The sequence below is a fragment of the Chenopodium quinoa genome, unplaced genomic scaffold, assembly GCF_001683475.1.
Source record: "Chenopodium quinoa cultivar QQ74 unplaced genomic scaffold, ASM168347v1, whole genome shotgun sequence".
Lineage (NCBI taxonomy): Eukaryota > Viridiplantae > Streptophyta > Magnoliopsida > Caryophyllales > Amaranthaceae > Chenopodium > Chenopodium quinoa.
In genome coordinates, this window is record NW_018744780.1 from 293,649 (window position 1) to 313,105 (window position 19,457).

Here is a 19,457-nt window from a genome sequence, read left to right on the forward strand (position 1 = left end):
AGGCAGAAGAGTTGACTCATGTTCTTTGGTCTATCAGAACTACTGAGAAGGGGTCAACCGGTGAAACTCCATTTCTTAAGGCATATGGCACCGAGGCGGTACTTCCCATTGAATTATATGAGCCAACACTTCGAATCATGTTATATGATGAAGAGGCAAATTGGGAAGCCATGCGCCTGGCATTGGATACTCTTCCTGAAAGAAGGGGCAATGCCGCTTTGCATCATGAAATCTACCGTCTGCGAATGACGAGGGCCTACAACAAAAGGGTGCGTAAACGTCCTCTCAAAGTTGGAGATTTTGTGTTACGAAAGCTTGAAGCAACCAGTAGGGAAAACGAACAAGGGAAATTGACCCCAAACTGGGAAGGACCCTAGCGAATTTTTGAAGAAGTTAGAAACGGCACATACCGCCTGGAAACCCCAGATGGAATGCAGCTGCCTCGTACCTAGAATGTAGATAACTTGAAAAAGTACCACTTTTAAGGATTTTGTAAATAGTATTGAAATGTGAAAGCAAAAAATTTCTATTCATACAATTGTATTTGCACCTGTCTAGTGAAAAATCACAGACGGAAGAACACTTGTTAAAACCACTGCTCCAAAAAGAGCAGTCATCCGGCGACACCCATCCGGGTGAAATCGTTGAAGAGAACAGCTCCCTTACGGGTGGTACATTGTTCTAGCGATCCAATAACTCAACGGCATTCTCTTAAAAGAAATTTACAGCCGTTAGAAAAGATCCATTGCATCTAGGGTTCACCCGGCAAGGACCCAAAAGTGGTTCATCCGGCAAAATGAAATTCTTAGTAGGTTACTGCAACTGGGCGTTATCTAAAAGCCACCCAAACGATTTTACAACCCACCCGCCATTTTATTGTACCAGCCGGGTTAAGGTTAGATCAATCACTGATCACCCATCCGGCTGCCAATGAAACGGCTGCCAGTTTATCGTTGGAGTAAACAGTTGGCCATTTCAGGGCATTTTATTGTACCAGCCGGGTCAAGGAGAAGATCCTTCAATGATCACCCATCCGGCTGCCATGAAACGGCTGCCTGTTTACCAGCCAAGGCAGGAGAAGATCATTCAATGATCACCCATCCGGCTGCCAAATGAAACGGTTGCCTGTCTACTGTTGGAGTAAACAGTTAGCCATTTCAGGGGCATAAAATGGTATCGTTACTTCATCCGGCATATATAGAACGGCCGATCATATAAACCGGATGAGTAAAAAACATGAGTAATAAACAAAAAAAATCGCATTCAAACGCAAATAGTAGAAATAGCAAAACCGACTGTGTCAGTTAAATAGTTAAATATTGATAAATGGAAATGTTAACCGGACCCCCGTCCAGGAAAGATACATCTAAAATACTCGGCTCGCAGGCCGGAAAAGAAGATAGAAAAATTATTTATGGTTGTTGTTGAAGTTATGTTGTTGTTGAGCTTGTTGCTGTTGAGGCTCCGGCTGCTGGACTGCATCGACTGGAACTTCGACCGACTACTCCACCACTTGTTGATCCTCCGCCTAAGCATCTTGATTAGCCCCATCCGGCTGGATCACGTTGTTGCGCTCAACTCACTCGTCAAAAGCGGGAGGGGGGTCAGTTCCGAGCACCTTGGCCTCGTAGACTTCAGAGGCATACTGGTATCGAAGATTCCAGTATTCGTACTCAAAATCCGGGTGGATCAGGCTCCAAGCGAGCTTCATTCGTTCTTCGCAGTCGGCCTCATTTTCAGCAATCAGGCGGAGTTGTTCCTGTTCCAGCTCTTTCTTATGAGCCGCCTGATTGTTAGCAAGTTCAGTCACCAGCCGGCTGTTGTTCTTCCGGAGATCGACATTTTCCTTGTCAGCATTCTCCAGGGCTTTAAGGTCAGTTTGAAGATTTTTGACCTGGAGCTCAAGCTCATTAACTCTCTTCAATGCCGCCTCCCCAGCCTCAGTCATATCCTAATGCTAAAGGTAAAGGTTGAGAAAAAGCTAAAGGTTGCTCAAACGACCCCCATACGGTTAAATACCGGATGGGGGATATTTGTATGTTTGAGAAAAAGCAAAAGCTGCTCAAACAACCCCCATACGGTTAGATGCCGGATGGGGGCTATTTGAAGGATGTTTGAGAAAAAGCCAAGGCTTCTCAAACAACCCCCATACGGTTAGATGCCGGATGGGGGTTATTTGAATGTTGCTTGAGAAAAAGCAAAGGCTGCTCAAACAACCCCCATACGGTTAAAAGCCGGATGGGGGCTATTTGAATGTTGTTTGATAAAAAGTCAGGGCTGCTCAAACAACCCCCATACGGTTAGATACCGGATAGGGGCTATTTGAATGATGCTTGAGAAAAAGCAAAGGCTGCTCAACAACCCCCATACGGTTAAAAGCCGGATGGGGGCTATTTGAATGTTGTTTGAGAAAAAGCCAGGGCTGCTCAAACAACCCCCATACGGTTAGATACCGGATGGGGGCTATTTGAATGTTGATTGAGAAAGCAAATGCTGCTCAAATAACCCCCATGCGGTAAAATGCCGGATGGGGGTGCATTGAACCCATCTTAAAAATTTCTTTGAAAAATCCAAAGAGACAAGGATGATGATCTAACCGGCTTTAAAACCGGTTGGGGTTTTTGAAATCGTCTTAATAAAAACTCAGAAGTACCTCAGGCGGTGTTAAAGGATAAGTCTATTGGAGGAAGGTTCAAACACCCCCCAGACAGTGTTAAGCCGGATGGGGGTGTTTAGAATGCATAATGCTTAAAAGTTGAAAACCCCTCAGACGGGGCTATGCTGGCTGAGGGAGAAGATTCAACAAACGGGATATGGGTTAAAGGCCCCCCAAGTGGCATGCAACCCGGATGGGGTGAAATGTTCGAAATCGTTAAAAGCGAAAGTAAAAAGAAAAAGGGAAGCCGGTACCTTAGAGACTGAAGGAAGGGCACCCAACCGGTCGCCGGATGTGCTTAATTTGAAAGTGCCGGATGCAGAAAAACTAAGGAAATAATGCAGCCGGTATCAGAGCTCTCTCAGAAATTTTTTGAAAAATATGCAAAGTGTGGAGGAGAGAGAGGGTGTCTTGTATTTATAGAAGGACCAGAAGGCGAAACGATGCCTTCTGCCCTAAAAACTTGAAATTTAAAAAAAAAAGGGAGGGAAGAAAACGAACCGTCTCCTCCCATGCGTCTGACACTTGTCACAGGTGACACGTGGACATTCCACGTCACACCTGTGAGGGGCAAATGTTTAGGGTAAAAATACCCTAAGACACGTGGCCCAATAAAGGCATGCCACGTGTCAAGATTGCAACGGTCAGCAAAGACCCAATCCCTTTGCGACACGTGTCATTGTACCCTAATTGAGGTACAGCTCTCCCCTACTATAAATAGTAAGGGCAGACCTCATTAATGGGGATCGAATCATTTTCCCACAAATCAACAAAACACAAATCCCCTTGCAAACGCTCTCAAATCGAGAAGCATTTATTGTCTTATTTCCACACTTAGAAAGAAACTAACTTAATCTTCGGAGGCGGAACACCCCATCCCCAGCCGGATTATTCCGTTATTTGTGCAGGTACAGGCGAAGGAAGGAGCATACTAGGAAATTGTAACTCTCCCGTAGGACACATCAAAAAACCCTCAAACAATCATGATAATAATCAACCATTTGATCAATACTAAAATAATCATAATAATGATCAATCATTTAAATAATGATTTGATCAATCCATTATTTTAAACAAAATAATGATAACCAAGCTACAATTGCAGCTTGCAACCATGCTTTCATTCGCATACACACAACCGAAAATAATGCCGGATGTATGATTAGAGGTGGCCATGGTTTTGAAGCATGTACTCACAACCGATTTTGACTGTGTAACACAAGTACCCCCGTCCGGTTTCACGAGCCAGAATTCACCCACATACACATAGTCGGCATTAAGGTCGGGTGCATGAACACGACATTAAAACACGTACACACATCCGGGCTCATCTAGACTTCATACAGCCGGCTCAACGTTAGGTGGCTGGGATAAAATCAGCTGTGCTTATTAATAACAGGCGCGTAAAAAACCGAGATGCTCATGTGCGTTGGTTCCAATTTTTTGTTGCTTATCCCATATACACGCAACCAGAGGAGGTGGCTGGCTGCCTGGCTGGAATTGAGCAATTTGTCGATTGTGTAAGCTAATTCGGGAATACCAGGCAAGGACAGTTGAGCTTGTGAAATATGTTTGTTCTTTGATTATACACACGGCTCTCTTTGATTATACAACGAACTTATACAGCCGCCTTGTAGCCATGTGCCGCCTAGCTTAATTTAGAGAATGAGCTTTCAATTGGTGCTAGGCGATCAACGGAGCGAGACGGTCTTCTATGGAGTGCCACTCTCTGCCAGCCGCATGTATAATTCAGCCATCCACATCTCTACTAGCCTCATGCATAATTTTGTTATAAAATAAAGTTTGTGGTTGCTTGATAACCGGTCATTCAACACCGGATGGACCTCTTGATACCATCTGAGTAACCTCTGTTGAGGGTGATACTGCCGGCTGCATGGTGTTTTCTCATGCCGGCTGAACCTTGCAACTACCGCAAAGAGCAGTTGTGGCTGCTGCATAAATAATTAACCAGCACCTCTTAACCCCATTGAAAACAATCATTTCGACATTTGGCAAGGGTATTAAGTGCCGGATGCATGGTGGCTGTGATAGTGACGCTTGACTTGTGCTCATGCAAGGGGGAGCTTTCTTTTTAATGGTGAGTAAAGAAGACAGACAAAGCACAAGCATTACATGCGGGATGCCCATTCGTATGATCCCCAACCGGACTTCTACGCAAGTGCATACAGCCGAGGTGTATTCACTTTGCTTATGATTAATCGATTTAAATGGAGTAAAATATGCGCGATCAGAGATGATTATGACGTTGTAAAGTATGCCACCACATGCGGTTGCAATGGTGCAACACCTGTGACACTCATCTGGCTTTCCCATGGCTCAACTCTTTTTTCTTTCTTTTTTTTTTTAATCATAATCATAATAATGATGAACAACACTTGTTACAATCACAAGGCTTGTTACAATCCTGAGGCTTTGCTCATGAAGATGCCTTTTGTTACAATCACAAGGCTTTGCTTGATAGCTTCGCACCACAACCGGTTTCAATGGTGTACCAAAAGTATCACTCAACCAGACAGCTCATGGCTTAAACCACATACATACAGGTGGCTTAGCAAGGATGTACCCACAACCGGCGTCAATGGCGTAATGCATACATGAACCATTCATCCGGTGATCTCAAGGCTCATCTCGCATATATATAGTCGGTCCTTTTTTTTCATAATAATGATTTGATAAATCATTATTATAATCAAGCCATTATATCAATCATAATAATGATTATCATATTATGCTTGAGCTGGATGCCTTGCTTGATACTTAGCTCTCGTACATAGCCGTTTGTATGGAACTTGACACTGGGCCTTATGACGCCTCTTGTACTAGAAAGTCGGCCTCACGACGCCTGTGGTATTTGGCTACCTGGCCAGATGCTCAGAGGCAGATATCATGCCTGCTGTAGGTGCTTAAGATAACAAGCCCTTAGCTCTTGCGTTCAAGGCTCATGCGCCTATGCCGGCTGGATGTTTGTGTTGTTTAGTAGCTGCATGCCGGCAGTACCCATTGGATGTCATGCTAACTGCATGTTGCTTATCCCACACATGCACAGCCGGATAAGTGGTAAAAGCAAGTCGGCTGCTTATGATGCCACTTGTATAAGCATGGGGCAAGTATGACCGCATGATGCCTGTAGCACTAGACCTTTGGCCTCATGGTGCCTGTTATTCTTGACAGTTGGCTTGATGACGCCTGCATTATTCGGCGGTCTACCTCTTTCACACCAGAAGGTTATTTGTTTGAGAACACAAAAGGTTGTTTACCAAGGCTTTTGCAAACGGAGCTGCTAGTCCTAATGGATAGTTTTTGCCGCTTGATCCCTAAAAAGGGGTCGGGTGCATACATGACTGTCCACACGGCATGTATGGCTACTGAAGCGCAAACTGTGCCGATTGGATTATCTGAGGGCTACAAGGGACGGCCAAGCCGCCTGACTACCCCCCTCGGTTTGATTGTGAATGTCTCATTGAGGTGTTCTAGAAGCTGTCTGGGTAGGTCTACGTTTAAGCCGGCTCAGACATTTAGGATAGGGAGGAAGTACTCGGTCTTTGACCTCGACCGTAGGCCGCCTCCTATCAGCAGGTGGTACAGACTGTTGTGAAGTAGTCTCAATGGTACTCTCCCCAAAAACAGCGCCAAATGTTTTGGGGTTTTTTATTGTGTCTTGCGAGAGAGTTACAACACCGAGACTGACCTCCGGCTGCCTATACCTGCAAAATAACGGAGACTCCCAAGGGTGGGAGTTCCTCCTTCGACGATTAAGTTAGAACGTGTATGAGGAGTATATTGCGGAATGTAAATACTTCTCTTTAATTCATAGAGAATTCTACAATGAATATTGCTCGGTTTTTGTGTGGATCGAATGTGTATTCAATGTGTGTTGTAAATGAGGATGGTTCCTCTATTTATAGGGAAGAGGATTAGTTGTCCTTCTAGGGTTTGGATAACACGTGTCAGTAGAGGGTTGGATCCCTTTGGGCCTCTCTAAGCTTGACACGTGTCAGCATGCTATTGGGACACGTGTTGTATTAACAGTGGTCCATTTGTCAGGGGTATTTTTACCCCCAAACAAAGCTCCCACTAAATTCCACATCCTACTTAATTAAAATAAATCCAATTAAAATGAATTAATCCGGTTAACCAAATATTATGTCAAATAAGCTTGCAAGTGCCGGGAAAAATCGAAGCCTAGCCCAGTTTAAATTAAAACAAAACCGCAAAACTTAGCAAAATACCAACCCCTCAATGGTCGAGTGCCTATTATCCAAGCCAAGGAACTATGCTTGCTAGGCACCCCAGCCTATAGCTGCGCGTAGGTGCTGGCACGCCTAGCTAGCAGCGCATGGCGCGCCTGCCAGCACCAGCAGCCTCGAGGTATGGTACGCACGCTCGCGTGCTGCTGACGCTGGCAGTGCGTGGATGTGTCTATTAGCGCTCGCTTTACGCGCTGCCTAGAGGCCCTAGCTAATGCGGGCTAGGCGTTGCTTGGCATTGCTTGCGGGTAGCCTTGATGCACCCTCCGCACACTTGCTTACACACAAGCACGCCCCACGGCTCAGCAACAACATGTGGACCGTGCAAGCAGCTCTGCTAGCGGAGCCTAGGTGCTCAAAGCACTGGCTTCGATTTTGTGCTTGTTGTGCTTTGGGATTTTTGTGTGACGTAAAAATTAATTCTAAATTTATTTTAGAACTAGTATTAAGACATATTGAAAATAAAACAAGTACAACTTAAATAAAATTCAATTTTAGTGTAGAAACCAAAATTAATTCAAGAACCATTCTTTAAATTATTTTTGGCTCAACTAGATGCAACAAAAATTGAGGGTTATTCTCACAATTAATTTAACCAACATAAATTAATCATGAGAATTGACAAGAATAGTTGAATAAATAATCTATCATCAAATGAAATAATTTATCCAACATTTACTTATGCACATTTGAATATTGTAACCTTCCAATATGAAAAACAATAATATTTCAAGCACAAGTATGAACATTTAAGATTTTAATCAAATTCCAAAATGATTAAAACCAAAAATTAGTTCATTATGGATTTTAGAAAGTTAAGGTTCAACCATTTAAACCATGAAAGATTGAATCTTTAACAATTTAGGGGCTTCAAAAATCATCTTCACCATAAACTTTCACACTACAAGCAATTTATTTGCAAGAATGTGAAATATCAAGTTTATGTGAAATTAAGAGCTCACCAAATTAAGCAACCAATATGACTTCATAAACATGCTTAATAAGGTGTCAAATTGCAGAAGATTAATGGTATAATAAAACACATAATCCAACAATTGCATGCCATAATTAATCAAGGTTTAAAGATTTAAAAAAAATTCCACATGAAAAACAATTTTCTGTGTGGATTTAGGCTTCTAGAAAGTCATTTATAAGTACTTCGTTGATAAATTTATTTATAACGTCAATTCCACCCAAAACTCAATATTTTGAGTCAAAATCGGGGTTCGTAGGCCAATAATACCATAAATACGATTTTAATTCAATTAAAAATGAGGTCCTAATCTAATTATGATGCTCAATAAGAAATTTAAATCCATTTAAATCACCCTAAATATTTTGCATAATAATTACAACATAAACAAAAGTGTGCAAATAAATAAAAATCACAAACACATAAAGAGAAGAGAGAGAAATAAGCTTACCCTTGAAGCGTGCTTCGCTTAGTAATCGAGCTCGGACTTGGAAAACTTCAAGCCCTGCAAATGCAAGACCTCCGACGTCTCACACCCTCGATTACCAAACCGACCCGTACCCCGTAGCTTAGACGGGGCTAGACCAAGATTACTTAAAGTTTACGAACTAAGGTTTTCTCACACTTTGGGAAATCCTTTAGAGTTCACCAACTCAAGTGAAATTCCCAATACCTAATGATTGGTATTTATAGGGAATTATTCCCAAGATTTCCCATCATCCTTCAATGAGGGATAGTTAGAGAAATACAAAAAAAATTGAATTAATTTAATTCTAAATTATATTAAAAAGGCAAAACAATCATCAAACAAAAAGTGTCACAAGGAGAGCAAGGGAGTAGGTGAGAGGACCACACTCCCTTACTCCCCAAGCTAACCCATCATAAAACCGGGTGTAATGGGAGGTGGCCAGCTGGCATCCTACCTTGGGCACCAAAGGAGCCATGCTGGAGCCTAGTTCCCTCGGCTGGACTTGCCTTGTTGTGCCTTACTGCAACAGCAGGCCGCGCACATGCAGGCTGCTTGTTGCTGAGCACTGCTGCTACGCACCAAGTTCGATGCTAGTAGTAGGTGTTTGGAGCGCGAGTTGCTAGGCGTGCCTGGTCGCATGCATGCTCGGGCATGCTGCCACGCCTTGCCAGGAGGGCTTCTCGGTCAGCTCGCCTAGCTAATGCATACGATGCATGCTGGGCTTATGGCCAAGCATTGCCTTGCGACAAGGTGCCCGGCTTGCTATGCTAGCCCACCTACCCTTCGCTTGGCTAGGCCACTATAAGGCTAGGATTTTTGCGCGCTTTGACTTGTTGTTTAACTAATTTATTGTCTCGTTGATTCCTAAATGAAAGGAATGGTGTCCTTCGAACAAGTGTATTATTTCGATAGAGGATTAGGAATTATTAGAAAGCTAATTATTCAGTGAGGTCAAGTGATTTGAATGCCTAGTTCGAGGCCGCTTTCGATCAGTAATATTACTACATAATTAATATTACAGCTTAATCTTGACTGACCCCTTCAGGTCACACCCAATCGTGTAACCGAACCAAAACGAAAAATTAATCTGAAGGATTAAATGAGTCATTAGAGTATTACGAACTAAGACGTCAGATACAAAGCTTAGAGCGTGGAAGCCTAGCATATATCGTCAAGAAGATTCTAGGAATTGACGAGACATCAAATAATGAAACGACACGACATACTAGGCTAGCACAAGGAATTGCCGCACCACTCTAGTGGAGGCAAGGCCAAACCGCAGCCTAAGCCCTTGCTTAGGCTCAGCATGGTGTAGGCCAGGGAATGCGAGGTTGGAGTGCTATCGCCACACAAGCCCTGGCACAAGCCGAGCAGCAAGTTGGCCAAGTGATGAAGGGTTGTGCGAGCTGGCCAAGCTAGCATGCGTGCTAGCAGCGCTAGCTAGCTAGGCCTCGTTAGCTACTAGCCGCAAGGGCATCCCACAAACGAGCAGCGCTCAATAGCAAGCTTGCGGGCCTGATGTGCTTAAAGGGCTGCCCACATGGCACCCTTGTTGTCCAAGTCAAAGGGTTTCCACGTGGTGCATGCTTAGAAGGGAAATCTTTTGCTTTGGGAACAAAGGGACATGTGGTCCTCCTTTTTTTTCCTCACCTAACCCCTCCCATGTGCATGCCAAGTGTTATTTTATTATTTGTCTTGCTATTTAATTTAATTTTGAATTAAATTAGTTGCTTACTTTGCTCACTCTATCATTTCTCCCACATGGAAAGTTGAATGGAGTTTTTGGGAGCCTTTTCTTATAAATACCAACTTTAGGAGTTGTTATTAAACACTTGAGTTGATTTCAATAAGGCATCTCCCAGTAGGTGAGAAAACCTTTAAGTTCGTAATACTCTAGTATTATTTTGGTCTGGCCCTGACTAAGCTTCGGGCTATGGGCCGGCTCGGTTCAATTCTCGAGGATAAGAACCATTGGAGGCTTGCGCATTTGCAAATCTCTACGCTTTTAAGTATGTGTTCTAAGAAAGAGCGAAGCACGCATCAAGGGTATGATCATCATTTCTCTCTCTTTTTTTGTTAGTTAATTGTGTGATTGTTAATTAATATGCATGTTTAGCTACTTTAATTTGTGTGCGTATTTTGGGAGGGTTTCATTCCGTGTAGTGTCAGACACTAAGAAACCCAATAGTCGTATCAGAGCCGCACTAATTTAATTTTTGTTACTAATAATTAATTAAGGTGATTTAAATGGATTTAATTTTCTGGTTTTGCTTTCTAATTAGATTAGAAGCTCGTTTTAATTAGTTTTAATCTCATTTCAATGCTAATTTTTGCTAAAGAACCTAGATTTTGACCGGAAATTAGTGAATTTTGGGTGGAATTGATGTTCTAAATTAGTTTTCAGCCTTTTAAGGAATTTCTAGAAGCCAAAATCCACTTTAAAAAACATGTTTTTCGAAGGGGTTTTTAAATCTTTAAACCATGATTAAATATGGCATGTTAATGTTAAATTATGTGTATGGTTACATCATTAATCAACTACAATAATAACCCTTAATAAGCATGTTTATGAAGTCATATTTGGTGCTTAATTTGGTGAGTTCATTTTTAACATAAACTTGCAATTTCAAATTTTTTGCAAATTAATTGCTTTAAGTGTGAATGTTTATGGTGAATTTGTAACTTTAAAGCCCCTAAAGTGTTAAAGATCCAATCTTTAATTGTTTATTTGGTTGGAACTTTAATTTCTAGATTCCATGTTGAACTAATTTTTCATTTAATCATATTTGAGTTGATTAAAGTCTAAAAAGTTCAAACTTGTGATTGAAATTTAATTAAACTTCATAGTGGAAGATGTAATTTTTCAAGTTTACACAAGTTAGTGTTGGAAAATTTTCATTGGATAATTGTGTTTATTTTTCCAACCCCTTTACTTTGTCAAATCTCATTATTGATTTATGTTTGGTTAAATTAATTGTGAGAATATCCCTTTAATTTTTGTAGCATCAAGTTGAGCCAAAAATAATTTAAAGAACGGTTCATGAATTAATTTTGGTTTGTGCACTAAAAAGTGAATATAATTAAATTAGACTTACTTTATTTTCAATATTGCTCAATATTAGTTCTAAAATAAATTTAGAATTAATTTTAAAAATCACGCATAATTTGGAATAAAATTTAAAACCACAAGCACAAAATCGAAGCATAAGTTTTGAGCACCAAGCTCGGCTAGCATATAATACTCGTACAGCCCAGCACGTTGCCGCCGAGTCTTGCTGCGCGTGTGCGAGTATGTGTGTGCTACGAGCAAGTAGTGTGCGAGGAGGGTGTGTGTGGTCCGCAAGCTACGACTGCCAGGCAGCGCCCAGCAAGCAAGGCAAAGATGCCTAGCAGTGCCAACGGGCATCACTAGCATGCGCGCCAGTATGTTGCTAGCACCAGCGGCACGCAAGCATGCTGGGCATGCTACGATGTTGCCAATGCTAGCAGGTACATAGCGCGTTGCTATGGTTGTGCGACCAGCACCCTTGCATAGCAGCTTGGCCTTGGTGCCTACCAAGCCTAGCCCCATGGCTTGGATGCAAGGCACTCGGCTATAGAGGGGTTATTATTTTGCAACTTTTGCGGTTTTAATTAATTATTTATTTTTTTAATTATTTTAATTAAAACGAGGCTAAGCCTCGGTTTTTCCGGGCACTTGCAAAATATTTTGGCAAAATTTGGGTAAACCAACTTAATTAAATTAATTGGATTAATTTTAAATAAGTTAGACGGGCAATTTAGTTGGAGCTTCATTAATTACTTTAGTTAGTTGCGTTTAATCACATAATTGGTTAACAACTTTGATTAGTTTTAATTAGGTGCGTTAATTGTATTAACCACCTAAGTTAGTTACTAGTTTGCGCGTGTTTTGCATTGTTGCTTGTTTTACTTTGTAAAATGCTTGGGCCATTCATGATAGTGAATGGATGGATGGAATGAATATTCTATCACATGTTTTATAAAATGGCAACTAGTGGGGCCCAATTAGGATAGTAAATACGGACAACATTCCGTTATGTACTTTTGTAAATCTAAATACGGTATGCATACCATTCTGTATTTTATACCTTATTATTTATATTAGTCCTAGTCATAATAACTATTAGTTTCATAATTAATGGCGATGTCTCGAAGATGGCGATTCTTAGAAGACGAGGCTAAGATAATGCAATCAAGACCCTTGAAGACTCAAGGGGTCATGCTTGTTGCCAAATGCATCTTTTACTTATGTTATAAATATACTTATGTATGAATGATATGTTAGATGCATGTTTAGGATTTCGAATGATGCGATGATTAATTACGTTCATTAAACCAACCAACATAGAAACCGTAGGTCCCTATAAAATTGAATCAAATTTGGCATTCCAAAATAACACTTACCGTACTAATGTGAATAGTGATTGGCTATGCCAAAGCAAGAAATCACTATCTCCCTAAGAACGTAAGGTATACAAGTTGCTTTTGGTTAAACTCAAAGATATCAGTAAGGAGTCCTTAGATGTCGTGGCAATGGAGATAAAACATCAAGAAAGCATTAGATGCAACGTTTTATCGAACCAAGAGTAGCTTAGAGCTATTAGCAATTGGATTGCTTACCTTAAAATATTGAGTGTTAAGACAAGTCAAAGCATGCTTAATCACTTTTTGATTTTTAGGATCTTGGAATTGTTTTATTCTCGCCTAAAAGGGACAATTTTAATGCGTAGATAAGACGCTTAATAAAATTGAAATTTTGCATGTATGCTTTAAATTTTAAACTTATTATGTTATTATCTTGATAAATGGTTATATTTTGCACTCATATTTGTAGAATTCTAAATCAAACTATAATGCTTCCAATGATTAGTAAAAGGAAATATTTTGATAATGGTTCTCAAAGGAAGAAAAGGCATTTCTAAAATACAACTTCTCATAAATGACTTTTATAGTTAGATTGCACATCATGTATTCAAAATACTAGGTAGTTTTGATAAACTTGATGTATTTAGTAGAAAACTCAAATTGTCAATAGTTGACAACCAACATATTTTTTCGCTTCATACACAAATGAGTAGGACTCATTGATGTAGTAATTCAAATACGAATTAAAGGAAAAGATAGAACTTTGTTTTACAGCGCACTAGATGCTTAATTATGCCTAATAAAGTATAAAAGTCAAAACACTTAAAGAAATGGTTCTTAAAGGTTATGAGATGATGTATGATAAGAAATATAGGAAACAAGGAACAAAGAAAAGGAATAAGATTCCATTTCTACCCATGAGTTCATGTTATTGTAGTTAACTTAGCAACTCGTTATCTTCACAAGTATCGGATACTGCTTGAGTGTTCCACTTTGAAAGTGACCTAAAGCTATTGAAGTTAAGCTAAGTTATTGACTTACAAGCTTAGTATGAAGCAAGTAGCGCTACATCGGTTGTGAGGTCGTATGCTTTGTTTAAAGACCTTCTAAGCTAAGGTTGGAACGAATAATGGTTATTATGTTCCATAATACGCATACAATCCGTTTTAACACGGAAAGACTCACATTCAAAAAAAAAAAGAACACTAATTGTTGGTTTTCTTTGAATGTCATGGTTGTTTAAGCCATGGGTCAAGGATGCTTGATTATAAAAAAAACATTTCGCTAACATGAAAATTCAAAAAGGTCAAGTCATGGACATGATTTGTGTTCCGAACATCTTTAGCATTGACACATCGACAAGAACATAATCAAGGCTCTGTTAAATAGACTCTTGATAGTTGATCGATTTGGAATCGTTCTAAGCCAAGCAAGTCTTACTTGTTGAAGCCGACAAACAAAGGAGCTATTGTGCTTGGTATAGACAACTGACTCCAAAAGCTAAAGACGTTTCCATTAATTCAACGTTTTCACAAGAATTTATGGAATATGGTGAAAGGAATGGTGTCCTTCCAATAAGTGATAGAGGGTTCAGGATTATTACAGAGCTAATTTTTCAGTAAGATCAAGTGATCGGAATGTCTAGGTGGAGGCCACTTCCGATCAGTAATGTCAAGGTACAATTGATATTACAGCTTAATCTTAACTGAACCCTTCGGGTCGAACCCAATCGAACAACCGATATGAGACGACAAATTAATCCAAAAGATTTAATAAGTCATCAGAGTTTTACGAACAAAGACGTCGGATATCGAGCCTAGGGCGTCGAGACCGAGCGTCGCAAAATCACAAGCAACAAGTTCGAGCGTAACCACAGTATCACAGTGGCCTAGCTATGTGAACGCTAGGCTAACTCAAGCTAACATGCACCTCGCATGGCTAGGCGCAAGCCTAGGCACTATCGCAGCCCATCGCACCATCGCAGCACAAACACAGCACCATCGCATGGCTAGGCTTGTGCGTCTGTGCGTGTGCTTGTGCCTTAGACTATCGCACCATCGCAGCAGCATGGCTGCGCATATGCGTGCCTTCGCATGGCACTGCACCGCAGCAAGCGTGCCTGGGTGCTAGGCACCATCGCAGGCCCCTCGCACAAGCACATCACTATCGCATGGCTAGGCCAGTGCGTGTGTGCGTGTGCGTGGAGGGCATCGTAGCAGCAGCACGAGCCTTGCTCAGTGCGTGTGCATACAAGCAATCGTAGCATCACAGCACCAAGCTTCGCATGCTTGTGCGTGTGGCTGGCGAGGCGATGCCCAGCATGCGTGGCTCGCTAGCAGCACGCATGCTGGGAGTGCGAGGGCCTGGGTGTGCGTGTGCGTGCAAGAGCCAGGCAGCCAGCAACGCTTGCTAGCAGCGCCCAGCGCCTAGCAAGCACCAACGTAGGTATCACCCAGCAGCAGCACGCAGCGTGCATGGGGGCTAGCTGCGCTGATGCTAGCTGCCCTGTGCTGGCTGGCTGGGCTAGTTGGCAATGCTAGCTGGCTGCCAGCCCAGCAGCCCCTATGCCGGTTTTGTGTGGGTGGGGACCAAGGCTTGGGAAAAGCCTTGTGGAGCAAGGCAATGGTCCCCCCCACCTCTCTTGGTCCTCACTTAACTCTCTCTTTCTCCCCTTGACACTTGTTGCATTGTGATTGATTTGATTAGTAATTTATTTTGGAATTAAATTAATTATCAAAATTATTCATTCTCCCTCATTGGTTGGGAAATAAAGATCAAGGGTTCATTTCCCTATAAATACCAAAGTTTGCGTATTTGGGAAAGAACATCTTTTAGTGGAATTAAAATGGCAACTCTTGATTTGAGTAAACCTTGATTCGTAAAACTCATAGTTTTAATTGTCCGGGTCTCGACTAACCTTCGATACTTAGGACGCTTGGGTCGGGTTCGAGGGTACGATCCCGTTGGAAACCTCGTATTTTCGGGGATCAAGTCAGAGCTCATAGTTGAGCGAAGCACGCGTCAAAGGTATAATCTTTTATCCTTAATTATGTTTTAATTATGTTTTGCTTGTTAATTGCATTTATTATGGGGGCGGGTCTTGGCGGGTTTCATTCCGCGTAGTGTGGGTCACTACGAAACCCTACTGCGGTATCGGAGCCACGCTCCTTTTGATTTTTGTAATTATTGATTAATTAAGGTTTTTAAAAGTAAGTTTTAATTTCTGGTTTTGCTTTTCTAATTAGATTAGAAGCTCGTTTTAATTATTTTAAAACTCGTATTTTATCGATTTGGTTGTCGAGCCCAAATTTTGGCTCAAAATAGTGATTTTTGGGTGGAATCGATATTCTGAAAAAGATTTAACTCTCTCCGAGAGGACTGTCCAGAAGCCAAATTCGAACCAGAAACCCAAGTTTTTGGGTTTTTTTCGTTTTTCAACGAAAATTTTAAATCTTTTTAAGCCTTGATTAATGCAAGCATTACAAGGTTAGATTAAATGCATTATTGCATCCCTAATCTACTACTATTTTAATTATCCTTAAGCATAATTATGGAGTTTTAATTAGCGCGTGAGTTGATATTCTATTTTTCACACAAACTTGATTTTTCACAATTATGCAAATAAATTGCATTAATGTGTGAATGTTTGATGTGAATGTATAATTTTAAGTTCCCAAGTACGTTAAAGTTCTAATCTTTAAAGGTTTGAATGATTGGAACTCTAACCCTAAATTCCATATTGAACAAAGTTTGGATTTTTCATTTTTGGTTGATTAAAATCCGTGAAGTTCAAATACTTGTGAGTAAAATTTTGATTAATCTTCATATTGGAAGATGTAATCTTGGTATTTCACACAAGTATGAAAGTTGGAAAATCTTTATCATTAGATGGTTAATTTGTTTTTCCAACTCCCATTTGTCAAATCCATTATTAATTTGCATATTGGCTAAATTAATTATGGACATAGCTATTTCAATTTTAAGCTTAAAGGAAGACCTAAATTATTTCAAAAATAATTTTTTGAATGTTTTAGGCTTGTGCACCATTAAAATTAAATTTAATCATGTTGGACTTATTTTATTTTCATTTTTGCCCTTAAATTAATTCTAAAATAAATTTAGATTAATTTTATGTCACACGTAAATCATTTTTGCTTGTGTGGGCTATTTTGCTTAATTTTTGAGCTATGTAATTTTTGCGAAAATTTTGTCGTTTTGATTAACTTGTGTAGTTATTTTACGAGGTTAGACCTCGATTTTTCCGGCTTTTGCAAAAATTTTGATTTTGACAAATTATGGGTTATGCCGACTTAATTAATCGGATTAATTAAGTATGGATGCGGAATTTAGTGGGAGCTTAATTGATTACTTGAGTATTTTTCTTTTAGAAATAATGGATTAAACAACTTTGACTAGTTTTAATATGGCGCGTTAATCGGATTAACCACCTAAGTTAGTTACTAGTTTTGCGTGTTTAATTGTGTATTTCGTAAAATGCATGGGCCATTCACAAATAGTGAATGGGTGAATGGAAGATGTTTTTCAAAACAGGTTATTGAAAATGAAAACTAGTGGAGCCCGACTAGGATAGAAAATACGAACTGCGATCCGTTACGTATTTTTGTAAATCTAAATACGGTCTGCGAACCGTTAAGTATTTTTGTACTTTAGATTAATCTTAGTCATACTAGCTAGTCATTTTATTTTGGCCAAGATGTCTCAAGACGATGTTTCGATGAAGACGAGCCAAGATAAAGACCCATGGAAATTGAAGATTTCAAGGGGTCATGCTAGTTTCCAAATGCATCAATTTATGCTTTATATATATATTATTGTTATATATGAATGTTAGATGCATGTCTAGGATTTCTACATGTTGCGACGATTAGTTAAATTCACTTAAATCAAACCAACATAGAAACCCTAGGTCCCTTAAAATATTGAGCTAAAAATTTGACGTTCCAAGAACAACACTTACCGAACTAATGCGCGTATGTGATGGGCTACGCCAAAGCGAGGCATCACTACTTCCCTAGGAATGTAAGGTATACTAGGTATACGAGTTGTCTTGGTTAAGCTCAACGATATCAGTAAGGAGTCCTTAGATGTCGTGCCAAAAGAGATAAAATGTCAGGAATGCATTAGATGCGACATTTTATCAAACCGAGAGTAGCTTGGAGCTATTAGCAATTGAATTGCTTACCTTAAGATATTTAATGATTAAGACAAGACAAAGCATGCTTAACCATTTCTTGATCTTTGGTATTTCGGAATCATTTTATTCTCGCCTAAAAGGGACAATTTAATAATGCGTGGATAAAATGTTCAATAAGATTGAAAATTTGCATGAACGCTTTTAAATTTCAACTTATTGATTCATGAATGGTTTTTCATTTCAAATTCTTTCAATTGTAGAATAATGTCTGCAAGTAACTCAAACAACAACCAAATGTGCTTGGAACTCCCCGAAAATTTGGCCTTTTCTTTAAACTTGGTCAACTTCAAGGAATGGGAGGAGGAACTCAAGAGAACTCTCCGGAATTTTTCCTTGGAGTATACTCTTGATACTCCCATTCCAAGCTTCTTTGCCAAAGGGATTATGACCGATGAGGCTCATGATGAATGGTCTTACAATTGCAAAAAGGTCTCACGACTTATAGAAAATTCCATCCCAGAAGATTGGAAGGAAACCCTTTCCTCCTACCTTCCGGACATGTTCCTCAAAGCCCTTGAGGACGTTGTCAATGTAAGAGTCACCAAGAGTGACAATGGTAACTTTGATGGACTCGTGTTTGACTTGACTAGGTCACTCTCAAACATGAGGATAAAGCCACCAAACATGGGATGTCTTGCTCAGGAAAGGCGTCGGCTTTGGACCAAGGTCTACAATGCCAAATTGAGGCCTGACATGCCCCTCCGACCTCATGTGCTTGGAATGACTAGGCTCTTCAAACACATGCAGCTTATCAGAATCTCATTAGAGGATGAGATGGCGGGGCATATCTTGCTTGCTTCGCTCCACTCGGGCTATGATGCACTTAGAGTGCATATAGCTGTAGGAAAGGAGACACGCTCCTTAATGGAGGTGGTGCAACTACTCAGCCGAGCCATCGCATGTGGAATGACCGAGAGGCCCTTAAGAGCAAGAAGAAGGGAGTTCAAGAAGGTCAAGGAGAAGATGCGTTCCTTCTGTTGTGGTGGGCAAGGCCACTACAAAAGAGAATGCAAGCTCTTTAAGGAAGAAGAGGAGAGGAATGGATCATCTGCCTCAGGTATCTTCCTAAACACTTGTGAATTAAGCTTATCATAGGTATTAGATACCAAGTATGACTCACTTTATGTTGCCTTTTCAGGAACCAAGTGAGAAGCTTATCAAGTGTTGGTGCATGGACAAGTAGACAACGAAGATGGTTTTTCGGTCGTGCTTGCATGCACTATATTGTCTATGACATGTAATTAAACTAATCTTAGTTTTTCATGCTTTTGAACATACTATGATCTATTGTGTTGGACACCTAGGTATTTTGAATGTAAGACTTTGACAATAGTTGTTTCAAAATTGTCTTGCAAATATATGTTCAATGGAAATTGCATGTTTTTACATATGATTAGACAAAAGTTGATACCGATAGCTCAGACATCTAAGAATTCAACTTCGTTAACAAACATTAGTAGATATGGCTATATCTACTTAATGTCGAATAA